The 25,736-nt window shown below is 40.1% G+C and overlaps 1 protein-coding gene across 3 annotated transcripts in view; it reads left to right on the top strand.

The window, feature by feature from the left end:
- The window catches only part of CHRM2 (cholinergic receptor muscarinic 2), a 103,964-nt gene that overhangs the window by 68,917 nt on the left and 9,311 nt on the right, over positions 1-25,736 (top strand). The gene's annotated exons all lie outside the window — the stretch shown is intronic.

The following is a 25,736-nucleotide window of genomic DNA, read 5'->3' as shown; positions in this document are numbered from 1 at the left end:
CACTTCGCAAAAGACTTTATTTTAATCGAAAAATAACCCCAACACTGATATTCCCATTTGTCAGAAGTATTGCAGAAATTTTTGAATACCAAATACATCAGCCTTTCGAGATTAATAATCTTCTCTTTAACTGCAGTTCAATATTTCCAAATTGAGATGGGTTTCCACTTTCTTGTATGTGAAAATAGTTGAGATGTCAAAATTTCATCAGTGTGGGTTGAAAACAATTTATTAATATTTCCTGCAGCATGCAGTCTTTGAAGTACCTGAATACCCTCATGTCCTATTAAGACTTGGTTTATATTCTGTATAAGCAAAGACTCTTCACCTCCATCCTTCAGCTCTCCTCAGAGCCCACACTCTCAAGGAAAAAACTTTCTTAAAGAGATAATAAGACAACAGAAATAATATAACATCAAACCTCAGTATAACACCAGACAGATAAATGGACTATTACCGGGATTGTCGCTCTTAATTAGTTGCAATTATTAAAAACCTAAAAAAGTCAATAGGCTGAAGGGAAATGTTGAGTTGGCAAAATTAGCTAAAGGCAGTGGTTAGGTTAGCCAAGAAAGAATAGGTAGGGTTCCAAAGTACTCCTAAAGAATTACATTACATATCAAGGTGGTAAATACAGACACACCAAGACTGTCCCTGTACATTGGTAGGCTTTGAAATCAAAGTAACCTTTCTAGGGAAAGAAAATAATGATTAAAGACCTCTAGTTAATCAGAAACAAAACACTGAAGAGGAAGGAAGTGAATAAAATGGAATATGAAGTGTCTCATCCACACTGGTTTCAGCACTCTTGTCTTTGGTTTCAGTTGTCTTGTCTTTAAGAAAGAAAAGACAGAAATGGGAAGGTCTAAAGGCACTGGGGGAACACAACAGTATAAGAAGGAATTGAAGAGGCTAGGAGAGTCTACTCTGAAAAGTTACATCAATCATGATAGTTATAGAAACAAATGAATTGCATAGAGAAGTCCAAACAGAGATGTCTGTTTACCTTGAGTTCAATAATACAGGATGCATTAATAGGCAGCAAATGTACAACAGGGGAAAAGAAATAGTTTCATGCAACATTTAATTAAATTGGAGCTTCTCACTGCAGGGAAATTTTACTGACACTAAAAGCTTGGCAAGATTTAAAAGATTGTGTTTATATGAATTACATGGAGAATCCGTTCCTATGTTTTGGAAATTGGTTGATTACAGAAGACACATTATTGCTGAACGAGGTACGTGGCTGGAAACCTGGGGCTTGATCCCATTATCAGTAAAGTATGTGCAGAGCTTTTAGGATGGGAAGAATTTCAAGCCCCTGTCCTACCATGACCCCACTACTATAAATGTCAAGAGTACTTTGTTATTGACTTTAAATGGTAACGGAATAAAGCAAATTCTAGGCACTTTTTGGAAATGCCTTCTTTATTCTCGCTCTGAGACATTCAGTGGCAACCAAGGTGGCAGACAAACTATTGACCTTCTCCAGCATGCACCAAAGGCCAGCTAAATACTTTACTTCTCATCTTTATTCCTTCAATACAATCCACCTCAGCAGTATGAGGACTCTGCAGTCTGTAACACTAACTGACAAGAAAGAAAATAGAATTGTTTATATGGTTTACCGCAGTTTGTTATTGATGATTCTCTGACACATCTCCTACCATGATATGCCACCAGTGACAAACCAGCCGTCACACATAAAAGCTACACTAGGTTTGCACTGGAGACAAAGTAATTTAACAACCCTTATCAAGTGCAGTTTTATACAACATAAAAATAATAGTAATACCCACAGAAGCAGAAGTTGAGCAGTATAATGATCAACAAGCCTATTTTGCAATATGCTCTATTTTATCTTATACAGTTTCACAAGGCCCCAATCCCCAAACTATTGAAACACAGTGGAGAAAATCCCTCTGACTTTAGTAAGCTGGAATTCAGCTCCAGAAATAAATTTAATATATGACATAAACTTTTTATTTCATCAGAAAGCCAGTTTTCTATTTTTCTTATCAATCCCAGGTGCCATTCATTTGCATTTCTAGATACTTATACTTTATAGATATAATTTGAGGAAGCTCGGGAGAAATGCCTTGAGAACAGATTAGTCTGGAGAACATCTACCGATGGAAACTTTTGCTGCAGTGAGTTAACCCCGCTGATATGTGTCCAGTGGCACTGCGTAGTCTTGTCCCATATTAAATTTGCATAAAGAAAAGAGTTAATGAAACATGAGTTATGAGTTATCCTCTTTTCCATAATACTTACTGTTTTCTAGGAAGTTTTTTCTTTTGCAAGCCTGGCCTCAAGCAAGGAATTGCTCTCCTAAAGGTGTTCTGCCACTCTTCATTCTTATACTTGTTTTTTTCTTGTTTCTCTTCCTTCTTAGCTTCTGGAAGTTCATTCTTTGGACCCAAGTGCAATTTTTAATAGTAAATAAATTTAGACTTGGATAAATTCCCCAAATGATACTAGTGAAGGAAGAGCGATTTTATCTCCTGTGATATACTTCTGACAAAGTATAATTAAAATATTTTCATGCTGGCTTGCCTGCTCTGTCTGCCTTTCATGAATGATGAAGTCTATCAAGCCATTATTTGTCTACACATTGTGTGAGGAAGGATTAAGCCACTGAAGTGTTCAATATCAGTAAATGATCTGGAACACCATAAAAACATCAATTATTATGCAGTTAAAGATGTCTTAGCGCTCTCTTAGGAAGCTGGAGTTTTGTCTTCATTCCTCTGGTGATGGAGTGTGCGGATGACTATCTCCAGAGACAGAGAGAGCATGTACAACTAAAATGTAAGCTATGGGAATGTGAAGAAGAAAAGGGATTTTTCTCAGCTATTTATTCAGATATACTGGAAGAAAAATGGAACCTAAGTCAGTGTAGAAAAAGGTGCCCTACTTATATCTCTGAAAAGATGGGCTCCGCTGCCTGAGCCCCTCCATTTTGGGCTGACACAACATAATGGGACCGTGTCCTGGGATCACATAACCTTTGAGATTTTTGATGGAGTGACCAGAAAGTATTGAAATAAATTTGAATGTAGTGGTGTCTGGCTAAGTGGTAGGCAGCCTGGAAACCTACTGACTGGGTGTTGTGGTTTAACTCCAGCCAGCAACTAAGCCCCACGTGGCCGCTCTCTCACTCCCCCAGGGTGGGATGGGGGAGAGAATCGGAAGAGTGGAAGTGAGAAAACTCGTGGGCTGAGATAAAGACAGTTTATAGGTAAAGCAAAAGCCATGCATGCAAGCAAAGAAAAGCAAAATAAAGAATCCATTCCCCGCTTCCCGTGGGCAGGCAGGTGTTCAGCCACCTCCAGGAAAGCAGGGCTCCATCATGAGTAGCGGTGACTTGGGAAGACAAACACCATCCCTCTGAATGTCCCTCCCTTCCTTCTTCTTCCCCAGCCTTATATGCTGAGCATGACATCCCATGGTCTGGGATATCCCTTGGGTCAGTCGGGGTCAGATGTCCCAGCTGTGTCCCCTCTCAGCTCCTTGTGCCCCCCCAGCCTCCTCGCTGGTGGGGTGGCATGAGAAGCAGAAAAGCCCTTGGCTCTGGGTGAGCACTGCTCAGCAGGAATGAAAATATCTTTGTATTATCAACACTGTTTCTAGCACAAATCCAAAACATAGCCCCACACCTGGCCCTATGAAAAAAATTAACTCTATCGCAACCAAAACCAGCACACTGGGGAATGGAGCCCTGCTCAAAGCCATATTGTCACTTTTTTAGCTGGCAGGACTCTGCTACCTTCAATGCAGCTCTGCCTATTTACAGCCAAAGAGGATCTGAAACATCAAGTAGGATGATGTATCACTAACTTCTCTTTACAGCCTCTGATGTCTCAGCATCATGGGTCTCAGACCTGGTAGCACAGGAATGGCACTTCATATACAATTGGGGAGATACCAGATACCACAGGCTTCACCTTTAAGGCTCTCCACCATTCCCAAAGTCTTTTACCTAAGTATAAAGAGTTTGAACTAAAGCAAATAATATATGTGTATTTGGTGGGAATTGCATATAAGCCTCAATGTAACTATAACATAGAAAAAAATAATGTTGGTGACCTTAAATTACACAACAAAATAACAGAGGGCATCTTAAAATTAATTCTAACTAATTAAAAGCATTACTCAGTTAATGAATGATTCATGATTCATGTTGCTTAAGTTGCCGAATATTACCTCAAAGTATAGATTGGGCACATCCTTTCACCTCAATTAATAATTGCAATTATGTCGGTGTAAGTACCTTCAGCTACAAAAGCCAGTATGTTATCACCTCCAACACTTCCTGCCTCATCCTCTGAGTAAGACTAAGCCAAGGTCCCTAGAGCACACAAGGGTGCAGAGATGGAGTACGCTTTTTCAAGAAAACAGCATCTTTGGGAGATCTAAAGGTCTAACGAAGGCTAAAAGATGTGCATGGTCAGAGGTGATCTCAGCACGCCCTGTGCTGGCCAAACAGTATCGGACCATTGGAACATAGGACTTGCCCAGTGAGTTTCTAATCCTCACTCTGCTAGTGTCCAGTAGTGTTTCAAATCATCTTATCAGAGATAGGAGAAGCTCCTAAACAAATATCAGGATGAATAGCTGTTACTAGGAAAAAAAAAAAAAATCCACGTAAGTCAGACTGCTTAGAAATTGTCCTAACCTGAAACCCAGCCACAGGTGAGTTAGAAGAGCAGCATGCCATCTCCCCCTGCACCTTGCAATCTTGTATTATGAACATTTTACATATACTTATTATGAGCCCATACGTTCAGTCCTTTTTAAATGCTGATGAGTCCTTAATCACAAACCTCTCTTGTGGCAGTGAGCTCTGCAGCTATATCTGCAGTACAAGAAAAATCCATCTCCTTGTACCAGATTCATATGTGTGGAGTTTCAAATTTCTCTAAAATCCCCTTATTTGAGAGGGGTGGGGCAAAATAAGTGTCCAGTTTAACCTCTCTCTGATACAGAGTGCCTTTCATGTGATCACTGCATCCCGTCCTTTTTTTCTCCGAGGTAGTCTGTCAGTCTCTGATGTCTGAGTAGATCAGCTAAATAAACCTTGGTAGAGACAGAAGAGGTGAAAGATATTTCTATCTGAAATGTTCAGAGAGAAGAATCTTAACTCAGTGTAGCCATTATACAGCTTGGAAACAGTTGCTTAAAGTAATTTGTGGTAAGTGCTGGAATGAAGCTTTTCTTTCCCTTGTAGTTAAATTGCTTATTTATTTATTTACTCACTTACTTGTTGGACAACAGGGAGCATTTAAGCTAACTTTTGAGGTAATGAAAACCATAATTGAACCAGGGTATGAAAAGAGGAATGTAAGTTGTATTAAGATCATTTCTAGCAGGGAATTTTTAATGACTCAACAGAAAAACAAGGAGCGTGAAATCTTCTTCTATAGTAAAGAGCAAAAAGTCTCTGCCTGTTGTTGTGCGAAGATTAGAAGATGTAAATATTGTGGAGTTTTAGAAGTATCTGCTTTAGGATTTGAGACTAGCTAGGCGGTTTGGTTGGGGTTTCTGAAATATATTAACCAGAAAGGTTTATTGACCTTTCTAGAGCTGGGCACGGTTTAGTTTCCTTAAGTGCTAAAAATCAAGGCACTCTTTCTTCATCTCGAAAGACTGAAGACAGCAAAGTCACTTCGCTGCTTATTGAAATAGGTGCTGACCTGCCACCACGGCTGCCATCACTGCGTTCACTGACCTTTTGCCTCAGTTTGACGCAGGGTGAGAAATTGAGCAACTGCTTTCATAGAAATTTCCACTATTATCTCCTAGAGCAATGATGTGTTTGAATTTTTCTCATATCTTTGTTCCCCCTCCCCTCACAAAACATACAAAAATACCCTTTTTCCTCCCCAGTGAATGTTACTACATTAGTGGAGCACCAGCAAATTTACACTGCTCAGTTTACTAGTAGGTAAACGCTGTTTTCCTGTATCTACCCTCAACTGCTTAGATTATACTATAGCTTTTATTCTCCACCCTGAATCCCTCTGCTATTGCTCTGGCATCTCAAATAAATGATGCATAGCTGCCTGACATGCCAAGGCAATGCATTTGAGGAATGTCCAGTTGCAGTTGTCTACTCCATAGCAACAAAACAAAGTCAGGAGAAAAAATTATGGGGGAACACTTGCAGTATTATGACAGTTTATTTGCCATGAGCTGACCACTGCTGGATCTCCCCACTCCCAAGAGAACAGGAGTGCATGCAGATTTGACTTGTAACCCAGCACAAGATGAATGGGCAGCATTAGGGAAATGACACTTGCAGCTGAACATAATAAAAAGCATCTCACAAGGGAGGCTGGCTGGTCAGCTTTATTGTCATGCTGCTTACTCCACTCATTTCAAGGTATTTATAACATACTTGATTGACTGTCATTTGTCCCCAGATGAGGCTGCACAATATGTCATGGAGGGGAGGTGAGACAAAGATGAGAGACTGAAACACTGCCCAAGATTAAACTGAGTAACAGAGACTAAATGGCACAGTTCTCTCTGGCACGATGGGGATTCATGTTCCACATCCCTGGGCGCCCAGCTGAGGTGCTCGGGTTAGGAGCCTAAGAGAGAGCAGAGAGAAAGCCTTCAGGAGGCTAATTCAGAGCTCTGAAGAGCCAAATCACTGTGAAAGAACCTCTCTGTCTTCATTCATTGCAGAACCAAAGATGAGGCTGCTAACTTAGGTACCACAATTAAACATCAACCACTATAGGTATGAAAACTCTCTCCTCCATCCTTCTTTTGTTCTGTAGTAATTAACCAGTAAATCAGTAACCATCACTAGCAGCCAGGTATTGAACTGGCACAGCAAGGCTCTTATATCCTTGTCATGATACCATTCCACCCGCATGGCTTTTATTTGTATCCATGGGCAAGGACTTTTTCCTATTTTATCCCCAATCTGACTTTCACATTTTCTCACTCTTTATTTCTTTACTTCCTACAATTAGTTGCATAATCCTGGAGTGGAAAATCCTGAGTAGGCTTGTGAAGTTTCAGAAAAGGCAACGGCTCATTTCTCACCCTTCACAAGGCTGAAAATGTCAGTAAAGGTTGTTATCATCACCGTTACAGTTAATGCAGAAGTGATTTTAAAGCATGAAGGTAGCAGGCTCAGTCCTGCTTGCCAACAGAGATGAAATCTCCTCTAAGCTGACATAAATCACACATATCATTTGCAACGTCCTGCCCTGCACGTTCCCCTCTATTTCCAAATAGATTTGAAAGTAATTTTAATTGCAATTTGTAAGACTTTGTATACAGTTCTGATAAACAAACAAAAAAAAAAGTCAACAGAACTAGGAGAGCTGACCAGATCAGGCCAGAGTTCAGAAGTCTTAGATGCTTTTTAGCTGCTCTTCAAAGGTCAAAAACCCTACTAGACATTTTTCCATTACCAATCTGTTTCCAGTTTTATCCTGGAAATGTCTCATAAGCCAATGCATGCCATTGACAGTAATAGTGAACATGAGTTATCATTCCTTGGATTTTTCTGAAGACAGGCACTACCCCATTGCTGAAAAATTGACTCCTGTTTGTAGGCATGTGATGAACACAGCACATAGCAATTTCCTGGGACAATCCAGAATGGATTCTTTCCTGTTAACCCTGAATTCCACCACACTGAAAAAATTTGGACTGGAATGACTGAAAATGTCTGTTGTGCTGGCTTGTGTCCCTTGGAAATGGGCTAAACAGAATTACTCTGCCCATTCTTGTGCACAGTGTACCAGCATCAGCATTGCCATGAAAACAGAAACTGTCGTCACTGGGGACTCAGGCTTGCATCTTTTTTCCTCACTGGGTTTCTGATGCAGCTTCTGTTCCTTCTAAAGTTGCTCTTAAACTGGGTCCCAATAACCAAAACAGGGCGATCTGTGTAACAGTCACGTGAGGCTGCTAAAGAAGTACCTGGACGAAGACAGTTCAGCTGCTTCTTTTCAGGCAAATCTTTGTTTTCTTTCTTCAGTGCTCTATTGTCAAGAAGGAATATGAATACTAAATAACAGCTATTCAGTACACAATTTTGGCCACTCAAACACAAGGGGGTTCAGAAATGAGAGAAGTGTTTATTTGTGAAGTGAAAGAACCAGTGTTACTATTAACTGGAATATTCTTTGCAGAAAGCGGCTCAGGTTCCTATTGAATATTATCAGATATGCCAGAGGAAAAAAGTAATAATAATAAAAAAATTATGCTATTCTGGGCACCCATACATTGACTTCTTTTATGGCATTCAAATTAGTTACCGTAATGTACAATTTCCTGCAAGGAATGTGATAACTGTAAGTTTCTTTAAAGCTGTGAGCTTCTCCATTTAAGGTATACTTTAAAATGGCATTTCAAGTATTTATGATGTTGTTAAGGAATGAAATAATCTAAGTGTCATAAAGGAGATTTTAGACCATGAGTTTAGTAAGTTTTTTGGGCAGCAATCAAATATTTTTTAGATTATGTAACATGAAGTGATGATCATCTGGAGCTATTCTTGAGACCCTGAAAATACATAAAATAAGTGAATAAGCCTAGAAAGAATAAGATCTATGGTAGTCATAGACTGTTCAGGGTAAAGAGCACTTCATTGGGGCAACCTGCTTCCAATCCTTCTGACATATCAAGTAGCAGAGACCGTGAATGCTAGACAATGAAATTGTTGAGGAATCTCAGCTGGCAGACTCCCAGCAGTCTGGCAAACTGTCGGGTATCAGCAGAAGAGCGAGGCATGGTAGAGCCTCTGCTCACACAGTACCTGAAAGACCAGAGGAGGGGGAAGGAGGAAATAACCACGTAGTTTCCTACTAGGTATCTGTCAACTGACGTGACAAAGAGGGTGATAGATTCCTTCAGATATCTGGTGCCTCAGTTTACTTGTTTCAGTAACACATGGAAAGAGTTTTTGAATAGGGCTGGCATGATCTGAGCGCTCAACAAATTTTGTACAAGTATCATTTTGCGAAAAGCTACCTTAGCTCACTGGGCCACTGCTGATGGTAGAGGACTGGAACTGGAGACACAGTATTGAGCAGTTGCAAGTGACAGGCTGGAACACTTGCTGCTAGATTCTTTTTCTGGACTCAGAGGGCTCTTCAGAAAGTTGGTACAAATGTTTGCAGGAGAGGCAGTGAAATGTAGGGGACTTGCTCTGAAACCAAAGAACGCTAACCATTTGACAAGACATTTCTTAAACACCTTCTAAGCACCACAGCCCTTCAGGTCTCAGAACTGGCACTTTCATTCCCTGAATGTCTACAAAATTGGAGGTAAAGATTAACAGGAAAAGCAAATATCAGGCAGAATGTGTTTCAGAAGTTTCTTCCAGAAGGAAAGCTATTTTCTCTGAGTAGAAAAAAATGACCATCAAAAAAAAAAAAAAAGCCACTTTGAAAGCAGCCCTGAGGAGTCATCAAAACCTAAATAACTTATCTTTGCTAACCTCCAGGGAGGATGGGAAATGACAGAAGAGAGAGACACGGTGCACAGCTTAGTGGATACAAACTATGGAACACACTGCAGTATGCATTAAACAATCTTTAGGGAAGCAAATGTGTTTGGAATATTTTCAGCAGTTTTATTTCAAATGGCATCAGAGGACCAGTTATGGAAATGGATGAATTAATGAGTCAGAATGTATAGGCATTCATAGGAGTTTTTCTGTAACTGTCTTCACTGATAGATCTTTTAAAGCAAAAGAGAGGTGGTCATGACAACACAGTCTAGCTGGTATCCATGCTAAAAACTACCAAACCAGTGCTGTCAAAACATATTACAATTGATCAAGAAAAGTAGAAACTCCTTGAGATGTTTCTGATCTTCTACTTTTGTGTTGTGCATTATACTTTCCAATATCTTTTCTAAAGGACACCAAATGTGAATGAGTAATGATGAAAACTTAGGTTTTGCAAGCATCATACTAGGTATAGAGCTAGGGTTTTGTTCATGAATACTAGATGCTCTCCCAACACCAATTCCTACACACTGAAGTTTTGATCTCCTAGGGTTACTCTGGTCCCCAGCATTAACCTATAGGAATCCTGCATAAAACAATATCCCTGTGCGTGTCTACATACAGCCTGACTAAAAGATGTCAGGCCGTATGTAGACAATACAACCTTGTAATAGCGCACGGTAAGGGTTTGGGATTGTTTGGGGGTTTTAGTTTTTGAAGGGAGGGAATTAAGAATTTGTTCATCTGTGTAACTATTATAATCAGAAATAACAGTTTACCCTGCCTGCTACACAAACTAGCTATAAACCAATAACAGTGTTTAAAAATGCAGTTTATAGCTGTGTCTCACTCTGAATTTTCTTTCCTACTTCCTTTTCTTACTGTGTATTGCAAAGTCCTCCTCTAGCTTTCAGCTCTGATTTACTGTACCTTTCCTCAGCCTCCTGTTTTGTTCTTCTTTTATTTCTTTGTCTTCTACTAAGTTCCTACTTTTCTTCTGCTACTGTCTAGCATATCCCTTATCATTTCTTTCCTCTTCATCCTAAGATTACTGCTCTTTACCTCTTTACCATAACTGTGCCCCCCTCCTGTGAACAGTAGAAGCTCCTTGCTGCAGTTTTACATCTGGCAATGAAGCATCCCAAATTCTCTCTGTCCTATGGAGGCACAATCATTCCTTGCATTCCCTCCATCATGTTCCTGGCTCCATCTTTCACGCCACCCTTTGATCACCAACTGCTGCTTGACACCTGCACTATCCATAGCAGCAGAAGACTTAATTTTGTCAGGAAGGGAATGCAGAAATACTTGACCAAAATATGGGTAAGAAATAGATTCCAATATGCACCAGACCACAGCCAAATATGACTTATGAGCAAACAATTCAGTGATAACAGTACATCAGTAAAACAGGAAAGATGAGCACATGATGCTGTAGGAAAGAGTCACCGATGCAAATTGTAGAGAGTCACTTTTTCCATAGTAGCTGCCCTGTGAGAGAGAGAATTTTCTCAAAATAAATGAGATCTGGCAAATCTGAGACCCTGTAGCAAATAGCAACACTGATTTTTAGAGGTGTTAAGCTTTTAAGTCCCCTGTGGCATTGGGACTGTATGACACAAATCACTTATATTGTGGCTGAAGAGAGAGATCACCTTTCAGGGTTGCTTTCCACCTTTGGAAGCATGCAGCTTTTCTGGAAACAATGATCTTTACCTTTCTTTAGGACTGGAATAGTGACAAGTTATAATGTCTTAATTGTAACATTCAAATTTGCAACATTTGTACAATGTCCACCCATTGCCTCAGTAGTTTTCTTTTTTCCTCCTCATATGAGTATCTCAGGCAATTTCAAAACTCTTTAGTGAAATATAAGATTAAGCTAAAAGCATGTTAGCAATTTTGACAAGGGCTGAAAGTGCAATGAAAAGACTTTAAGAAGGAACTGTATTTTAAAACACCTGTATACCATAGAGAATTACCTGTGAATATGCAATAACAGAAAAAAATATTTAAATCCTTGTTTTCATTAGAGCTATCTTATGGAGCACTCATGAAAACTGTATTGGTAAGGCCTGCCTAAAGTAATGAGGTAAAGTGTTTTCTGGATGAGTCATGAGCTGACCTCCTAAAACAGCGCCTGAGATGTCCTGTCATCAGGGAGAAAAATCTTCTCTGGGTTTGCGAGACTTTGTCATTAAAATAATATTCAAATGGCTCTTCAAAATGAAACCTTGATAATTAGCTAGCCTACTTCTGCAAATACAGAGAAGTAATCTTTTCTCAGTATTCAGAAAAAGCTGAATGCTAATATTGGATGCTAGATCCACAGTTTAAAGATTAATTAAAACACTAAAAAGAAACTTAAACTAACAACACAGTTATGTGGTAAGAGTCCTCACTTACAACCCGATTAGAGACAGGAGGATAGTTTTCAGTCTATATTTCCCCATAGAATCTTTCCCAGTACTTTTTGACTGGATGAAAATGTCCCAGAACACTTCCGTCTTGTGCTTTACAGATATTATAATTTATACAGAACCTGTGGGGCAGTCTGAAATGAAACTCTGCTCACAAGCAGTCCCATTGACAGCACTGGGATTATTTTCAGGCTTAAGACCAGGTATTATTGTGTTATCCATGTACCTAAAGATGTATATAGTCATTTAACGGGGCTTACAAAAATGCAGTATAGACATCTAACACAAAGAAAAGCTAAAAGATGCTAGAATCTGACTCCAGGACATGATGGAAGTTCATCTTTAAAACTAGGACTTGCTGGGGCTCTATCTTCCAATGAACTTGACCAAAGACTTTGTGGCACTGGCCCAGTTTTGCCCTGACAAGGGAGGAAAGAGACACAACCTGCCAATGACCCTCTCTGCAGGAGGCTGAATTTCCCTTGCAGTGATTCACTGGGAATTAAATTGCTGCAGAGCTACAAAGCTGCATATTGGCTGAGGATACAGATTCTTCTTAAAGAATCTACGGTGAACATCAGCAATTTTACAGTCCATTCATCAAAGTGCCAATGGCTCCCTTTTCAAGGCAAGTGAGGCAGTAATATATAAGGATTGAAGAGATTATCTGTTTCCAGGGTAGTTTAATATATAAAGAAGGTGATGGCGGTTGGGGGTGGTGGGTTCTTGTCTTTTCTTGCTGTTTTTAGGGAAAATACTGCAAACCTGTCAGGCTCTTGCCAGTTCTTGTTATTACAGCTGGAGCGCAACACTTGCTTATTTACTGTTTCACTGAACATAGCAATACGGAATAAGGGCTTGTTTACCTTCAGCACATACAGATGAAAGAGAAAGGGAATGATAAGCATGAGTCACTTATTATTTAGCAGTCTCACTGGGGCCAGTTCTGCCAGGCTCACACCAGCTTCATGGTATCATTTCAGGGCTTTGATCCGGGTTTTAGCTCAGCTCCACCGCATTAAATGAATCCTCTTATCTTCCCTTACTCCTTTCTCAGACCCTACTTTCTCCTTTATCTTTGAGCATTGTTCTAGCCCTCCCTTAGCAAAAGCTCTGTGTGTGTACATGGAAATGCTTGCTCCAAAATCCCACCACTTCCCAGCAAGCACAGGCTCTGTGTAACAACAGGGAAACACAGAGCTAAAAATAAACTCAGTCTTTGCCTATTTCACTGGGTGTCCTGCCTGAAAACAAACAAGCAAGTGAAAACGTGAACAAATCTCCAGCTCCCTCTTGCACCTTGAACACCACATGGTGTGTAGTTATAGACTAGCTCCAGTGTCTTGAAGACCTATTGTGCCTGCATTGCTCAGATGTGAGTGAGAGATCACCCATGCCCTGTAAACCTTTCAGGTCTGAGTTGCAAGATAAACTTGGAGCAGGAGAAAAAAGATAAAGCACAGACAGAAGACTGAAATAGAGAAACAGATTGCCATAACCAATAGTATTTGGGTGCCTGAGGTGCTTTTGATATCAGAGGTGATGCACTGTGCCCACATTTTTCAGGGACAGACACTGATCAAAGGCAAGTTCAGTCTAAGTCATTGCTTTTACTGCAAAACCCTTGTTCCTTCAAAGCTATGTGTCACCCGGTGTAATATCATCATCACTTCTAGTGTAATGGTTCTGCCCTGACACATCCTCACAGTTCTTTCATACTCAAGTATTTTGCAAAGTATATTTCTGATACTATTAGGACAGCCAAAAAATGAGAATGCAATCTCTGCGAGATTACAGATATTTCTGATCTGCTGGACACAACCTCCCTGGACATACCTTCCATCTCATGGCTGGTGTGAAATGAGGAGATATCCGAAGCCACTGCCCATTGGACGACAGCCACCCCCACCTAAGTGTTCTCCTAAGACTGAGGAGAACCAGGGCAGAAAGCAATGTGGGTTGAAGGAGGAAACACCACATTTCTCCCAATGGTGATTCTTCAGCCCCAGTGTTGCAGGCAGAGCCCAGTTGCTCCTGGGAATACTGCATTGCTCCTGCCTCTCTGTATGGGTTCAGTGACTGAACTGAAAGAACCAATCTTCCATCCAACAGTTCTCTTAGGAATTTCCTGTAGTCCCCACTGATTTTTTTGAAGAGGGAAATATACATATAGCATTGCTTTTTGCCTTTGCTTTTACACAGAGAGGACTTTAATTAGTGCCCTTTGTGTTAAACCATTAGATGTGGCCACCTGTGGTATCTTGAAGTTATTCACATCTTTAAGTGTTTTTAAACGTTGGGTCTAAGCCACCCAGAGGTTTTCCAGCAGGGGGAAAACATTCAGTTGCCTGAAAGCTTTTCCATTACTTCACACCACAGGTGTAGCATAAAGGAGCTAAAGAAAAGTCTGAATCTAGTACTAATGTTTCTACTACAGGGAACACAGTTTTTCTTTTTTAGGAGGTGGAAGGGCAAATGTGGGGGAGTTGAATTTGTTTTGCTGATATTTATTTATTCTTTTGTCTTATTCACTCAATAACAAGACCTGAGTAAAAATGGTGATTATTTAGATCTAGTTTGTTTTATTCAGAGAAATACTTGCCCATGGCAGTCATATAATTTCTTTCCCTTCCTTCTCTTTGCAGTATGATGACCTCGTCTTTCCCAGGACCTCCCCATCCCATCCCATCCCATCCCATCCCATCCCATCCCATCCCATCCCAGTAGCTCTTCTTGCTGCAGCTATTTCCACAGTTTTAATTTCCAGTATATAAAGGAATGAACGTCTGTTATCCAGATCTCCTCCATAGAATAGGTGAATGGCAAAGATGGGATTTTATTCCTTAGTCGTTCTGTTGCTTTTCATGGCTGTTCATAACTATTATATGCTCTTCGTTATGATACTTTTGCTAGCCTCTGTCATTTACAAAGTGCTTTTATCAGTTAAGGATTCCATGTTACTTTATGAACTTAAAATGGTTATATACATAGAAACCAATCTAACTGTAAAGAGAATGTGTTGGGCAAACTGCAGCAGGTGCTTAAAAGTGGGGAAGCACTGTCCTGTACACACACTTGGAAAAAAACTCTTTAAAGCAGACTGCACCTACAGCTCTGGAATACTCAGAAACCCATTAGTCTCCAACCATGAACCCAATGTTGCACTTTGCAGATGTGTTTTGCAATAAATTATGTGTGCCAACTGCCTGGCAACAGTCACAGGCCCCAGGTAGTTTTGCAGGACCCTGTGCTAAGGGGAAAAAAGGGAAATGTTGTCCTTCAGAAGGAGGAAACGCTTGGTTGGGCACTCTGAATGTTACAAAGGTGTACCAGAGACAGACTTTTCTCCTAAGTGATGAATAGCAAGCCCGATCCCAGGACAGTTTACAGCAGTGAACAGAAGAATATAATTCTGGATCCAATAAAACAATGAACTGGGACTAGTCCCCAGACACCAATCCTGTTTTTTTCCCTTTTTTGCGCAAAAGTCATGAACCTACCAAAAGCAACAGAAGTTTTGCCTTTGGCATACACAGGACTTTTGACCTATTGATTTTTTTTCGGAGCAATTTACCATGGGATTTCAGACTCTGAAATTGGAGTTTGGATGAGTAATGTGGCCTATACAGTAGACCCCTGCTCTCAGCGCTCTCCAAGTCAGGCTTCCACTGCCAATGCTGAGGTGTGGAAATTCACAACTCACTTACTTACTTAATGAAAATTCTGTAATATCCTCCCAGTGGCTGCTGTTTTCATGAGCAGCCTGATATTTAATTCATTCTTGAGAATATAAACCTGCACAAAAGTAGCATGTTTGCAGAGCAGATGAAGGGAATCTAACACAAGCAAATATTATCTGTGCATTTTTGTCATGAATAGATAGCTCTGTTACAGAGTTACAGAGGGAGCTCAGATTAATTCTGTGAATCTCAAAACCAAACAATATAGAGGAAGAGACATCAGAGACACTGCACATTCAATGGGTGTGCACTTTGTGACAGAAATACCGGCTATTCTTGATTAGCCTATATAATTTGGATTATATTGAATTTACTGTCCTTTGTCTAATATTCACAGTTCTGTCCAAAACCCTTGTGTACGCTACTACAAGAAGACAGATAAACAGAAAAAAAATGCAATACAGATCAACTATATTGAGAAAAATAGCAGTAAAGAACCAAAAGGATAGGAAATAACAAAACTACAGTAGAACATAAATATATGTTCCATACAGATGCACACAGAGAAAGAGAGATTATGCTTTGCAATCATTATCGGATTTTGATTTTCTATCTGTTGCAGAACAGATTCCTTTTAAGGAAACAGAAAAAATAATTGCTTGACTAGTGGTTAGCCCTAACCACCTTTTGTATTTTCTGGTGTAGCTGCTGTCACTGTTGGTGATATAACAGCTCCTTGAACAAAAATGGGAGGACAAAAGGAGATAACCAAGACAACATAATAGGAATAAAGCATCAGGATCCAGGTTGTAAGAGGAAGGAAGGAAGGAAAACACTCAACTCCCTTCCTTAAAAGGAAGGAAACAATAACTGAATTAGGATGGTATCAGCTGAAACGGGTAGGATCAGATACACAATGCACAAGAGAACCTTCCTGCTCTGTGAAAGAGCAGATGCCAGAGATATCTGCCCCTGGGATGTACTTGCTTTTTTGTTCACAGACTTCTTATGTGTGTCCTGTAAGAGAAAAAGGCATACAGGTAACTTCAGAATTTTCTCAAAGTAGCAGGAGATGGGCTGTGCTGCTTAGTTAGCTGTAGCTGTGCTGGTTGGGTTATGCTGAAAGTTCCTCACAGGTGCTTGTTCAAAATTGCCTCTTCTGCCCAGCTGATATGTTTGCCACAGTGAAAATAGGAACTGAGGGAATTCTTGGAGAGTAGCTGTTGCCCAAATAAGTAATAATCTGAGTGAAACTGTACAAATAACAAAGTCTAACCTGCTAAAAGTACTCAACAGACAAGTAATGGATGCTTTTAAGAACTGTAATTAAACTTACTTTAAGATAAGTACATTTGCAGCTTTTTGGAGACCAGAAGTTCTCTCCATACAGCTTTGCTATGATTTTATGATTTGCCTGTTATGAATACAATTATTCCCTAATTGATACCTTGGTTATGGCACAAGGCTTCAGACAGGGTAAGGACCCTGCTGTGCTGGGCACTGCCCAGCTGCTCCAGAAACAATCCCAGCTAAAACTCACTCATAAATTCAGTGAAACCGTAGAGTGGCTCACCATGTTGCTTAGTTCAAATCAAGGTATCAAGAGCTAACAGTTCCTAAAGGGTGCCATTAGCCAGCAGATGCCCATTGTCCCCAAAGATAACAACAACCATGTTAATGCCAAGGGGGTGAGATGCAATCTTTTAAGCTCAATGGATGGGGCACAGCAGCCTATTTGATTAGTGAGGTCCTTCCCCAAGGCTCCTGGTTGCTGAGTGTACAGGGGGAAGATAGACGAGGCCAGACACTTCCCTAGCTGCAGTCTCAAGGGCTGATGGGAAGCTGTGCCTGGGCTGGAAGTGGGGGAGATGGATGTCACTTCAACATGATTTTTGTGGAAATCAAGGAGAGGGCTTCTGGGGCACAGAGGTGCCTGCCAGGGACAGACTTTGTTAGTGCTCAGCCCTGGTGAGGGAAACAGAAAGGTCTCCTGTAAATAAGGAAATCTCACTAGCAAGTAGTTGCCTTGTGTCACCAGTTTCTCACTCTGAAGGAAACAGTCCCATCAGAGTCAGAACAGTGTTAACCACTCAGGCTGGCGAGGCAAAATCATGTGGGCTGGTTCTCTTATAGCTGACAAAAGCATTTAGAAAAAAAACTCACAAGAATTCAAAACATTTCTTAAACCTCAACACTGGTTTAACCTGCCTGGGTAGGGTGAGACAAACATAAGTTATTCATGGCAAGCTCTTATTCAAGATATTCTTTTGAGGCTGGAGAGAGAGCTTTCATTTAGCTCTCTCCCAGGAGACTTTCCACGGTGCCTTTCCTGGGCTCCAAGGCGATGAAAGAGAGGAAGCCCCAAACTGCGTGTCTTGTCTGTCTAGGAGCAAGAAATACCACACTCTTATGAGCAGTCTTGAATTCATAGGCTTAAGAAAGTCATATATGAACATCCTAACAATCGTTTATCTGAAGTGAAGCACTAAACTTCTTGGCATTCCCCATCGTTAATGCTACTGTCTTTGTCAGTTTGCTTGTAAGTCTTTCAGAAACACCTTTTGTCACTTCCTGTAGAAAGCCTTGCAAAACCAAAACTTTTGGCTCACTCATCCAAATTTACTACGTAAGCTTTATTCTTATACTGATTGTAACAAACACAGGTAGATTGAACCACTTTCTGATCACAGAAGCACAGTGTGCATCACAAGATTGCAAAAGAGAAACTACGAAACCTATGAGCTTTTCTTCTTTTTACTACATTGTCTTTATTCTCAGCCAAATATCAGTACACTCTTTGCATCAGAACAGACTGGATCACTATTTATTTGTTCTCAAACACCTCCCAGTTTCCTGTTACTGAAAGAACAGAAGGTATTGCAAGGTATGTGCAGCAGGTCCATGACAAAATTGCTAGAATGCTGAAACCCAAATTTCTATTTGTGTTTAAAGTCCATGTGTATTTACACACGGGAGTCTGAGGCATATTGGCTCTGCTTAGTTCAAGGTAAGTTGCATCAGTTTCCCACTATCTGGAGCACTAAACCAGTCCATTGAGGTAAAGCAACAAACCTCCTTCACCTGTGAAGACTACAAGACAGCAAGAAGAGATTCTCCCAGAAAAGGTGTAAGACTTCAGTTCTCTTAGTCTCTCTGCCAAGTCTGTAGTTGAAAATAACTATGAACTGTGTTACTATGTTTGGTTATAAACAGATTGTGCAGAAATATGGCGTATAAATTAAGCAAATCACAAGACCCAGCAGGAGTAGCTAGAAAAGACATTTGTCTTATTACCAGATATAATTGTGTTACCTGGGAATGCCATCTTTGGGTGCTTGATCTTCTTTGCACAGGTGATGCAATTCAAATGTGCTATCTCTAATCTAAATGGATTATGCATTTGCAATACCTACCTTGGAGATAATGAAAGAAAGAATTAATACACTTCTGTAAGGTGTAAGTAAGGAATTGTCCTGTATTTTTCCGCATCCCTTACACTTTTTTGTCCCTTGCCTGTTTCCAGCCTGTGTGGATAACTGAGACATCCCTTGTGTCAGGTGTTAGAAGCAGAAGCAAGATTGTTGATGGGAATGAAGCAGTGATGGTACCACTCTTCACTTTCTTTCTGTCTCAGTAAAGTGAGGCCCCCATGGAGCCTCTTACTCCTGTATGCAGGATATATTCCAATTGTTTTTTGATGTAATTGTGCTGTAGCTCTCCATTGACCACCTGACAATAGTGGTCAGCCCGGATCATGTTAGCTGATATTATGAGGCAGGGTGTTGGACACCACTGCACTCTGTATTGATAAATATTTGCTTGCCATCTACTCCTACAGGACCCAGCCTTACCACATAGTTAAACCAATACGTTTTCCAACTTTCTGTTGCACCTGACAGTCAAAATGGCAACTGTTTTCAAAACCAGCAGACCCCACAGTATCTCCCATGAAAAGAAAATAATGAATTGTTGCCTGCTCTTCCAAACATTTGAGAAATTGATATGAAACTATAGATAATGTATTGGCATAGTTTGTATCTTATGTAGAATCCATACTAAGTTACTTCCTGAGATTTATTTTCTATTTGTCAAAACATTAATAATTTAGATATTTTTCTGGAATAAGTCTCTTCTCAGGACAATGCCACCCATCCCCAATTAGTTACTGAGATTTTTGCTACCTGGAGATGCAAAATCATAGTCTATTAAGATTTGAAATGCTTCTAATATATGGTGGGGTAAAGGAGAAAGCACACTATGCCTTGAATTACATGGTCTGAGATATGCAAACCTCAGACAATTAAGAAGAGAATAAATGATGCTGTCAGTGGCATAGTGGGTTGGGTGGCATTTGCTTAGGATGACCAACATCAGTATGAGTGGATACAAAATTATTATAGATCTCTGTAAAGAGAGATGACTGACATTTTTAAATGCTCATTAGCAAAGTAGTAAATGTAAAGAAGCAGATAATTAAATTTAAAGGGCATTTTCCAACCATAACGTTAGAAAGATTAAGAGGTTAAACATTAACTTGACTGTAAATCCCTCCATTATGTCTTTCTACAAACAAGAGTGTCTGCATTTTAACTATTCAGTGCCTTTCAGGGTATCAAATATTCAATGTGATTGCATTGCATATCACAGACTAAAACAAACAGATCCAAATTAACTCATTAAAAATGTAAAACAAAATAATGTAATACTACTTTACATATAGTAAAAGATACACTTCAGAAACTTCATGAAAGCCATTCAGGACTTTATATATGTGGAGGATATTGATGTTATCGATAACATGCTTAAAGCCTTGAAACAGACTGAATTTAGAACTGAACCTCATTTACACTCAGAAACAAGAGAAAATGTCATCTAAGTGATGTTGCCTACAGCCTGAAAGGGCACCACCAACCCTCAGAGACTTTTCTTATTTACTTTATGACTGGATATGCAGCAGGGAGCAGTACATGCTTTTGCATATGCTACTACTGAAAGTCCTGATATGAAAAGTCTGAGAGTCACTATCATGGACATCATTCCAGCTTGACCCAAGGAGTCTGCTTAGAGATGGAAAGTTGCTTGCCTGCTTTTTGACAAGTCCACTCTAAGATGACAGCATCTAGACTGGGATCACACAGCTGTTTTCTTCCTCACTGCCAATTTCTTTTTGTGGTCTTTGTAAAGGAAGAAGGAAAAAATGACCCACTGAGAAGCAGTTATACCGAAGTATCTTAAGCCTGTTATATCATAAGCAGAAAAAAAAAAAAGAGACAAGCAGACAATCTTTCTCTGGGTTGTTTTTTTTCCCCCCTGTTTTTTTTCCTCCAAACATTTCCTTTCAGATATCCCTTTGAAGTCATAGGCTTATAGTGTCTGTGACTGAGAGCAAGGAGCTGTGAAATGCGCCTTTGAGCCATAGACTTCTCAAAGAGTATCACAAGGCATATATGACTGGGGTACACGACATCTGCAAATCAGTGTGGCGTTATTGAGGCTTTGTTCAGCCTCAAACTCTGGGAGCTGCAGAGAACCAAAAACTTCAGCAGGAGAAAATCAATTCTCCCATCCTAGTTCTGCTTTCCCACTTGGGGCATCTCACTGCTACTGTATGCAGTGACTGTGTTGGTGTAATTTGCTTATGAAGAAATAATTGAACATATGCATACATTCTATATATAATATAATTGCTTATTATATGTGCATAAATTAGGTATATTTACTATCTTCTGCTCCTCTCAGCCCTGTTATTGCTGTGCTACTACTGGATACTTTTGCATTGTTAAAAATATACTGCCAGTTCTCTGCTGTTATAAGGTCATCCCTTCAAACTAGCCTCACAATATGCCACTTTTCATACTTACTAAAAACAATCCCTGCTCAGATGGATCTGATTCACTTCATAATCAAACACACAGATTAGCCGAACATCTCACTCCTGACTGGTTATGTCCCTGATTCTCCACTTACGGGTCTTCTGCATTTCTCACCTAAAACAATTTTCATTACTTCTCTTACATAAAGGATATTATATAAAGGATACTCTGCCCCACTGATCATTCTCAAACAGGGGGCAAACCGGACTCTCATGATTTTGGAACTGTCAGTACTGACATATTAGTTTCTTACAAACTTCAGAGAAGAGCTGATGAAGGTTAGGACTATTTCTGTAAGTCGCCTGGTAGAGCCACTGATCAGCCTCACCCAACATTCATCTCGAGTGGAAAGGCAGCACCGTAGTGTGTCAGTACAGCATCGCTTCCTGCTAGACTTGCTAGGAGGTTTGTATTAGACTGTATGAATCTTTTTTGCCTTTCTGCAGTTTAAAGTGCTGAGAGAAATGAGACCTGAGCACTGCCAGCAAAGGGAGTAGTAACTGTTCGACCAGAAGATGAGAAAAACAATACAGTGTAACCTAAGGAAAGGGATAGCCAGAAGACTGATCTGAGCAGCAGAGAGGTGGAGAACAAGATGAGAAAGACCAGAGAGACTGAAGGGTAACCAGGTGCTGCACTAGGCAGCAAGGAAAAATGAAAAGGGAATGAACGAGAAGAGTGATGTGGGTCTGTCCCAGACCCACAGGTTACAGATCCTGCTTCTCCCTAAAGCAGAGCCACTGCAAAGGTCTGAGGGAGGAGTGTCGCTGTTGCGGAGGCAGCACTTGGTAATACAAACAGAAGCAGCAAAAAAAAAGGTACCAACACAACTCAAATCCCCAAGACATGACTTCACAGAGAGCTGTGGCTGTTCCATGGCGCTGAGCTGTGCCTCTGCCAGTTCGGCTGAGACAGCAGGGACGTGGTGTGCTGGACACCAGGCTCCGGGGGTCCCCAGAGTTCGGTCACAGCTTCCTTCCCTTCATTGCTTACTTTATGTAATTTCTTTCTTTTTTTTTTTGTAACATTTTACCCTCCTTAAGGATCACAGGCAGAAATATAGAAACCCTACAATAAATGCCAGCTTTACCTGGAGATAAGCATCTGAATCCCACTTGATTATCTGAATCTCATACCTTTTGGAGGCAGACCCATCATGGAATTGATTGCTAATGGTCCCAGACCCAGGGTCATGGCTTTGCTGCAGAACTGAGCAAGAAAAGAATGATAGGGCATGGGGGAAATAAATTCACATCCACAGTATAGATAACAGCACAGGAAACAACAAAAGCAACCTACAGGGGAAGAAATCATCTCTATAGGAAAATTGAATAGACTGGAATTCCTAATTAGGGGAAAAAAGGTAACTTTTTGAAAAAATCATTTACATCCTCTTCTCCAAAGAGGTTATGGAGGCCAAGTCTTAGTGAATGGCAGCAGGATTTAAGAAATTAAATATTTGAATGACTACGGGGGGAGAGATTTCAGATCTTTAAGTCACTTCAGTACTTCAACAATACTGCTCAATGCACCAGATGTGAAGGAATGCTAGCCAATCCCTCTGTGGGCTGGCATGGGATAATGCAGACAGGTACTGAAACTAGGGTCAGTGAGGAATTTCTACGGAAAACAGGCAATAAGGCATGACAATTCAAGTAGCCCAGGTGAATGCTCATGCAGAAGTCTGTTTCTCTTGCAGTCACTCTTTTTTTCTTTCTCCTCATTAACTTCTTCTTTTTCATTCACACCTCAGTCTTGTCCCCATTTCCTCCCTCTTGCTTCCACCCCATTTATTATTTTCTCTTTTCTTTTGCCCCACACCTCCTGATATATATATCTTTAGGTATGTACTGGTGCCCATCAAATAGGTTTGTGCTGCGTGGAGGCACGTTGCAATGCAGCAATCGCTGCTGAGTGATTCTGCTGCTGTTGCATGGCACAGTGGGAGGGATTTAATCTCCGTCATGACGCCCCAGGGATTCAGCAGTTTGATGGAGGAGATTGTTCCCTAGGTACATTACTAGGTAGTATTCCTATCTAGATAGTATTTCATATTCCGTAAGTTTGCTTTACCATCAAGTCCCAATTTAAAGAGTTGTTAAGTAAAGATAGAATTAGATTGAGAGAACTGGACCATGTAGGTGACACTGCAGAAGACAAGGGTAAAGTAAAACATCAGGAAACAAAATATACTAGTTAGTAGTCTTTTTCTCCTCAGACATGTTTGTTGTGGAAAGGTGGTCTGAGATGAGGAAGCAGAAATGGCAAAACTTGCAGACAATAAAGATAAGCCTGCCAAAGGAAGGTAGAGAGTAATGTACAGCATAATTATGGAATTTCAGCATATTAATAAAACCAGTTTGAGATCTTCAGTACCAGAAATGGGAGAGCAACTGACTTCATGCCAGTCAAGTAGTTCTAGCAACAGTCTTGGTGAAGCTGATGTGGTGCTTCTGCCACAACATGAAAGGTTCCTATGCCATAAAATATAAGAACAGTCTCTAGAAGCCTGAATTTCAGAATCAACCTATTTGTCTCAAAAGCCTTTCTTCTTTTTTATTTTTTTTTAACTCATCTTTGAATTAGAATGAAAGGTACAAGGGACATCAAGTATATTCATCACCATCCCCCTGTGGAAGCGTTGTATCTCACAGACTTCATTGCTAAAGTGACAAGATCAGTTTGCAAACCCCCCTGTGGGATAACAGTATTTTCTCTACACACTTATGTCCAAGCAGTTCCTGTGACAGGGGCATAAGTTTTTGTGTTTAGTAATCATAGTAAACTGTGTCCCATGAGGGAGAAGCTAAGCTGAAGCCTTTGCACCTAGGGACAATATTCAGTGTAGCCTTTTCATGCCTCACAGTGCAGATCCATGCATACAATAATCACCTGCTCTTCTCTATCCTGTGTTAGTTAATGCCTCTCAGGCTTTAATAGTTTTGGATTCAAATAATCCCATTTAGCACTTCTGACACCTTGCATTTCAAACGTTCTGAATATTTTCTTTTTGCAAACATGCAAGAGAGGTCAAAGTTTGATGTGAACAACCTTTGCAATGTCTCTTTAAAAATCAAAATGTGCAGAGAGCTTGAGAGTATTTGCTTATGCATTTTAGTCTTCCTGGCCCAGTGATGCTGAATATATTTTTAACAGAAGGTACATGGTCAGAGACAAGTCCCCCAGTTTCCTGTTATTAAGTTAACCTTGTTAAACATTACATTATTGTTTAACATAGGATAGGGGCTTCTCTTAATGCCATGGTGAATTATTCATATGCAAAGCTAAGGTATTTTACCTTGTTAACTGCAGCGTGTTGAGACCAGTATCTGGAGCCATGCATCAGAACCAGAATTAGACATGGATTTCTTAAACCTGGAGTGAAGTAAAAATGCAATTAGTCTGCAACTACAGTCTATGTAATTAAAGTAGGTAGCAGTCATTTAGTGAAACATAACACAGTCAGAGTCTTAGAGAGACTATAATAATGTAGCAACTGGGAACATAAATGCTGCAGAAAAACTGCTAAATAAATATTTCCTTCCTTTGGCAAGGAATATGTAATCTTTGAGGTTCTCTGTCCACAAAAGGGGAGATGATCGTGCAGGCTCGCAGTAAACATTCAAAGTTGTGATCAACATGTTTGTATTTAGCTATAGCAAACACTTCATTTGAGATTTTCAAACATATTACAAACATTTTGTTAAGTATTGTTAGCATCTTTCCATTTTTCACAAACTTTTCTCAGACTGCAGAATGTGCTTGGAAACATGGATTCTAATTTGGGAATTTAGGTACCACTCCCTTCTGGTAAGGTAAAGAACTAATTAGGTTCTTTCACTATTTCACTATCACTGCCTTAAATGCGGTCTGCAGAAATACAAGCATAAATAAAGATTTAGCTGCCCTTTCAGAAACAAGTTTGAACTAGAGTTCAATATATGCTTAAATTCTTGCAAAGAATTTGAGTCAACTCCTTTTATATCTGAGTCAGCTTTCTTCTCTGTGCTTCTAATCTACATCTTCGGTAAACTGTTAAGTAAGATGGAAGATGTGTAAAAATCCCCAAGATTAAGGGACACAGAAGCAGAACGGACTAGATTTTCAAGCTCTTGAGAACTTCATGTAGGGGTGACCATGATGGACTTAACACAAATTCTAAAATCATTTGCTGAGTAAAGAAACTGGGCACTTTCCAAAGCAGGTTCAAGGATGATCTAGAGGTATCACAAGTGAGACTGCTAGATCGTAAGTGGGTAAATAAGGAAATCACTGATAAAAG

This window comes from Buteo buteo, chromosome 19, assembly GCF_964188355.1.
Source record: "Buteo buteo chromosome 19, bButBut1.hap1.1, whole genome shotgun sequence".
Lineage (NCBI taxonomy): Eukaryota > Metazoa > Chordata > Aves > Accipitriformes > Accipitridae > Buteo > Buteo buteo.
Note: the sequence above shows the minus strand (reverse complement) of the source record. Positions and strands in the feature narration are given on the sequence as shown.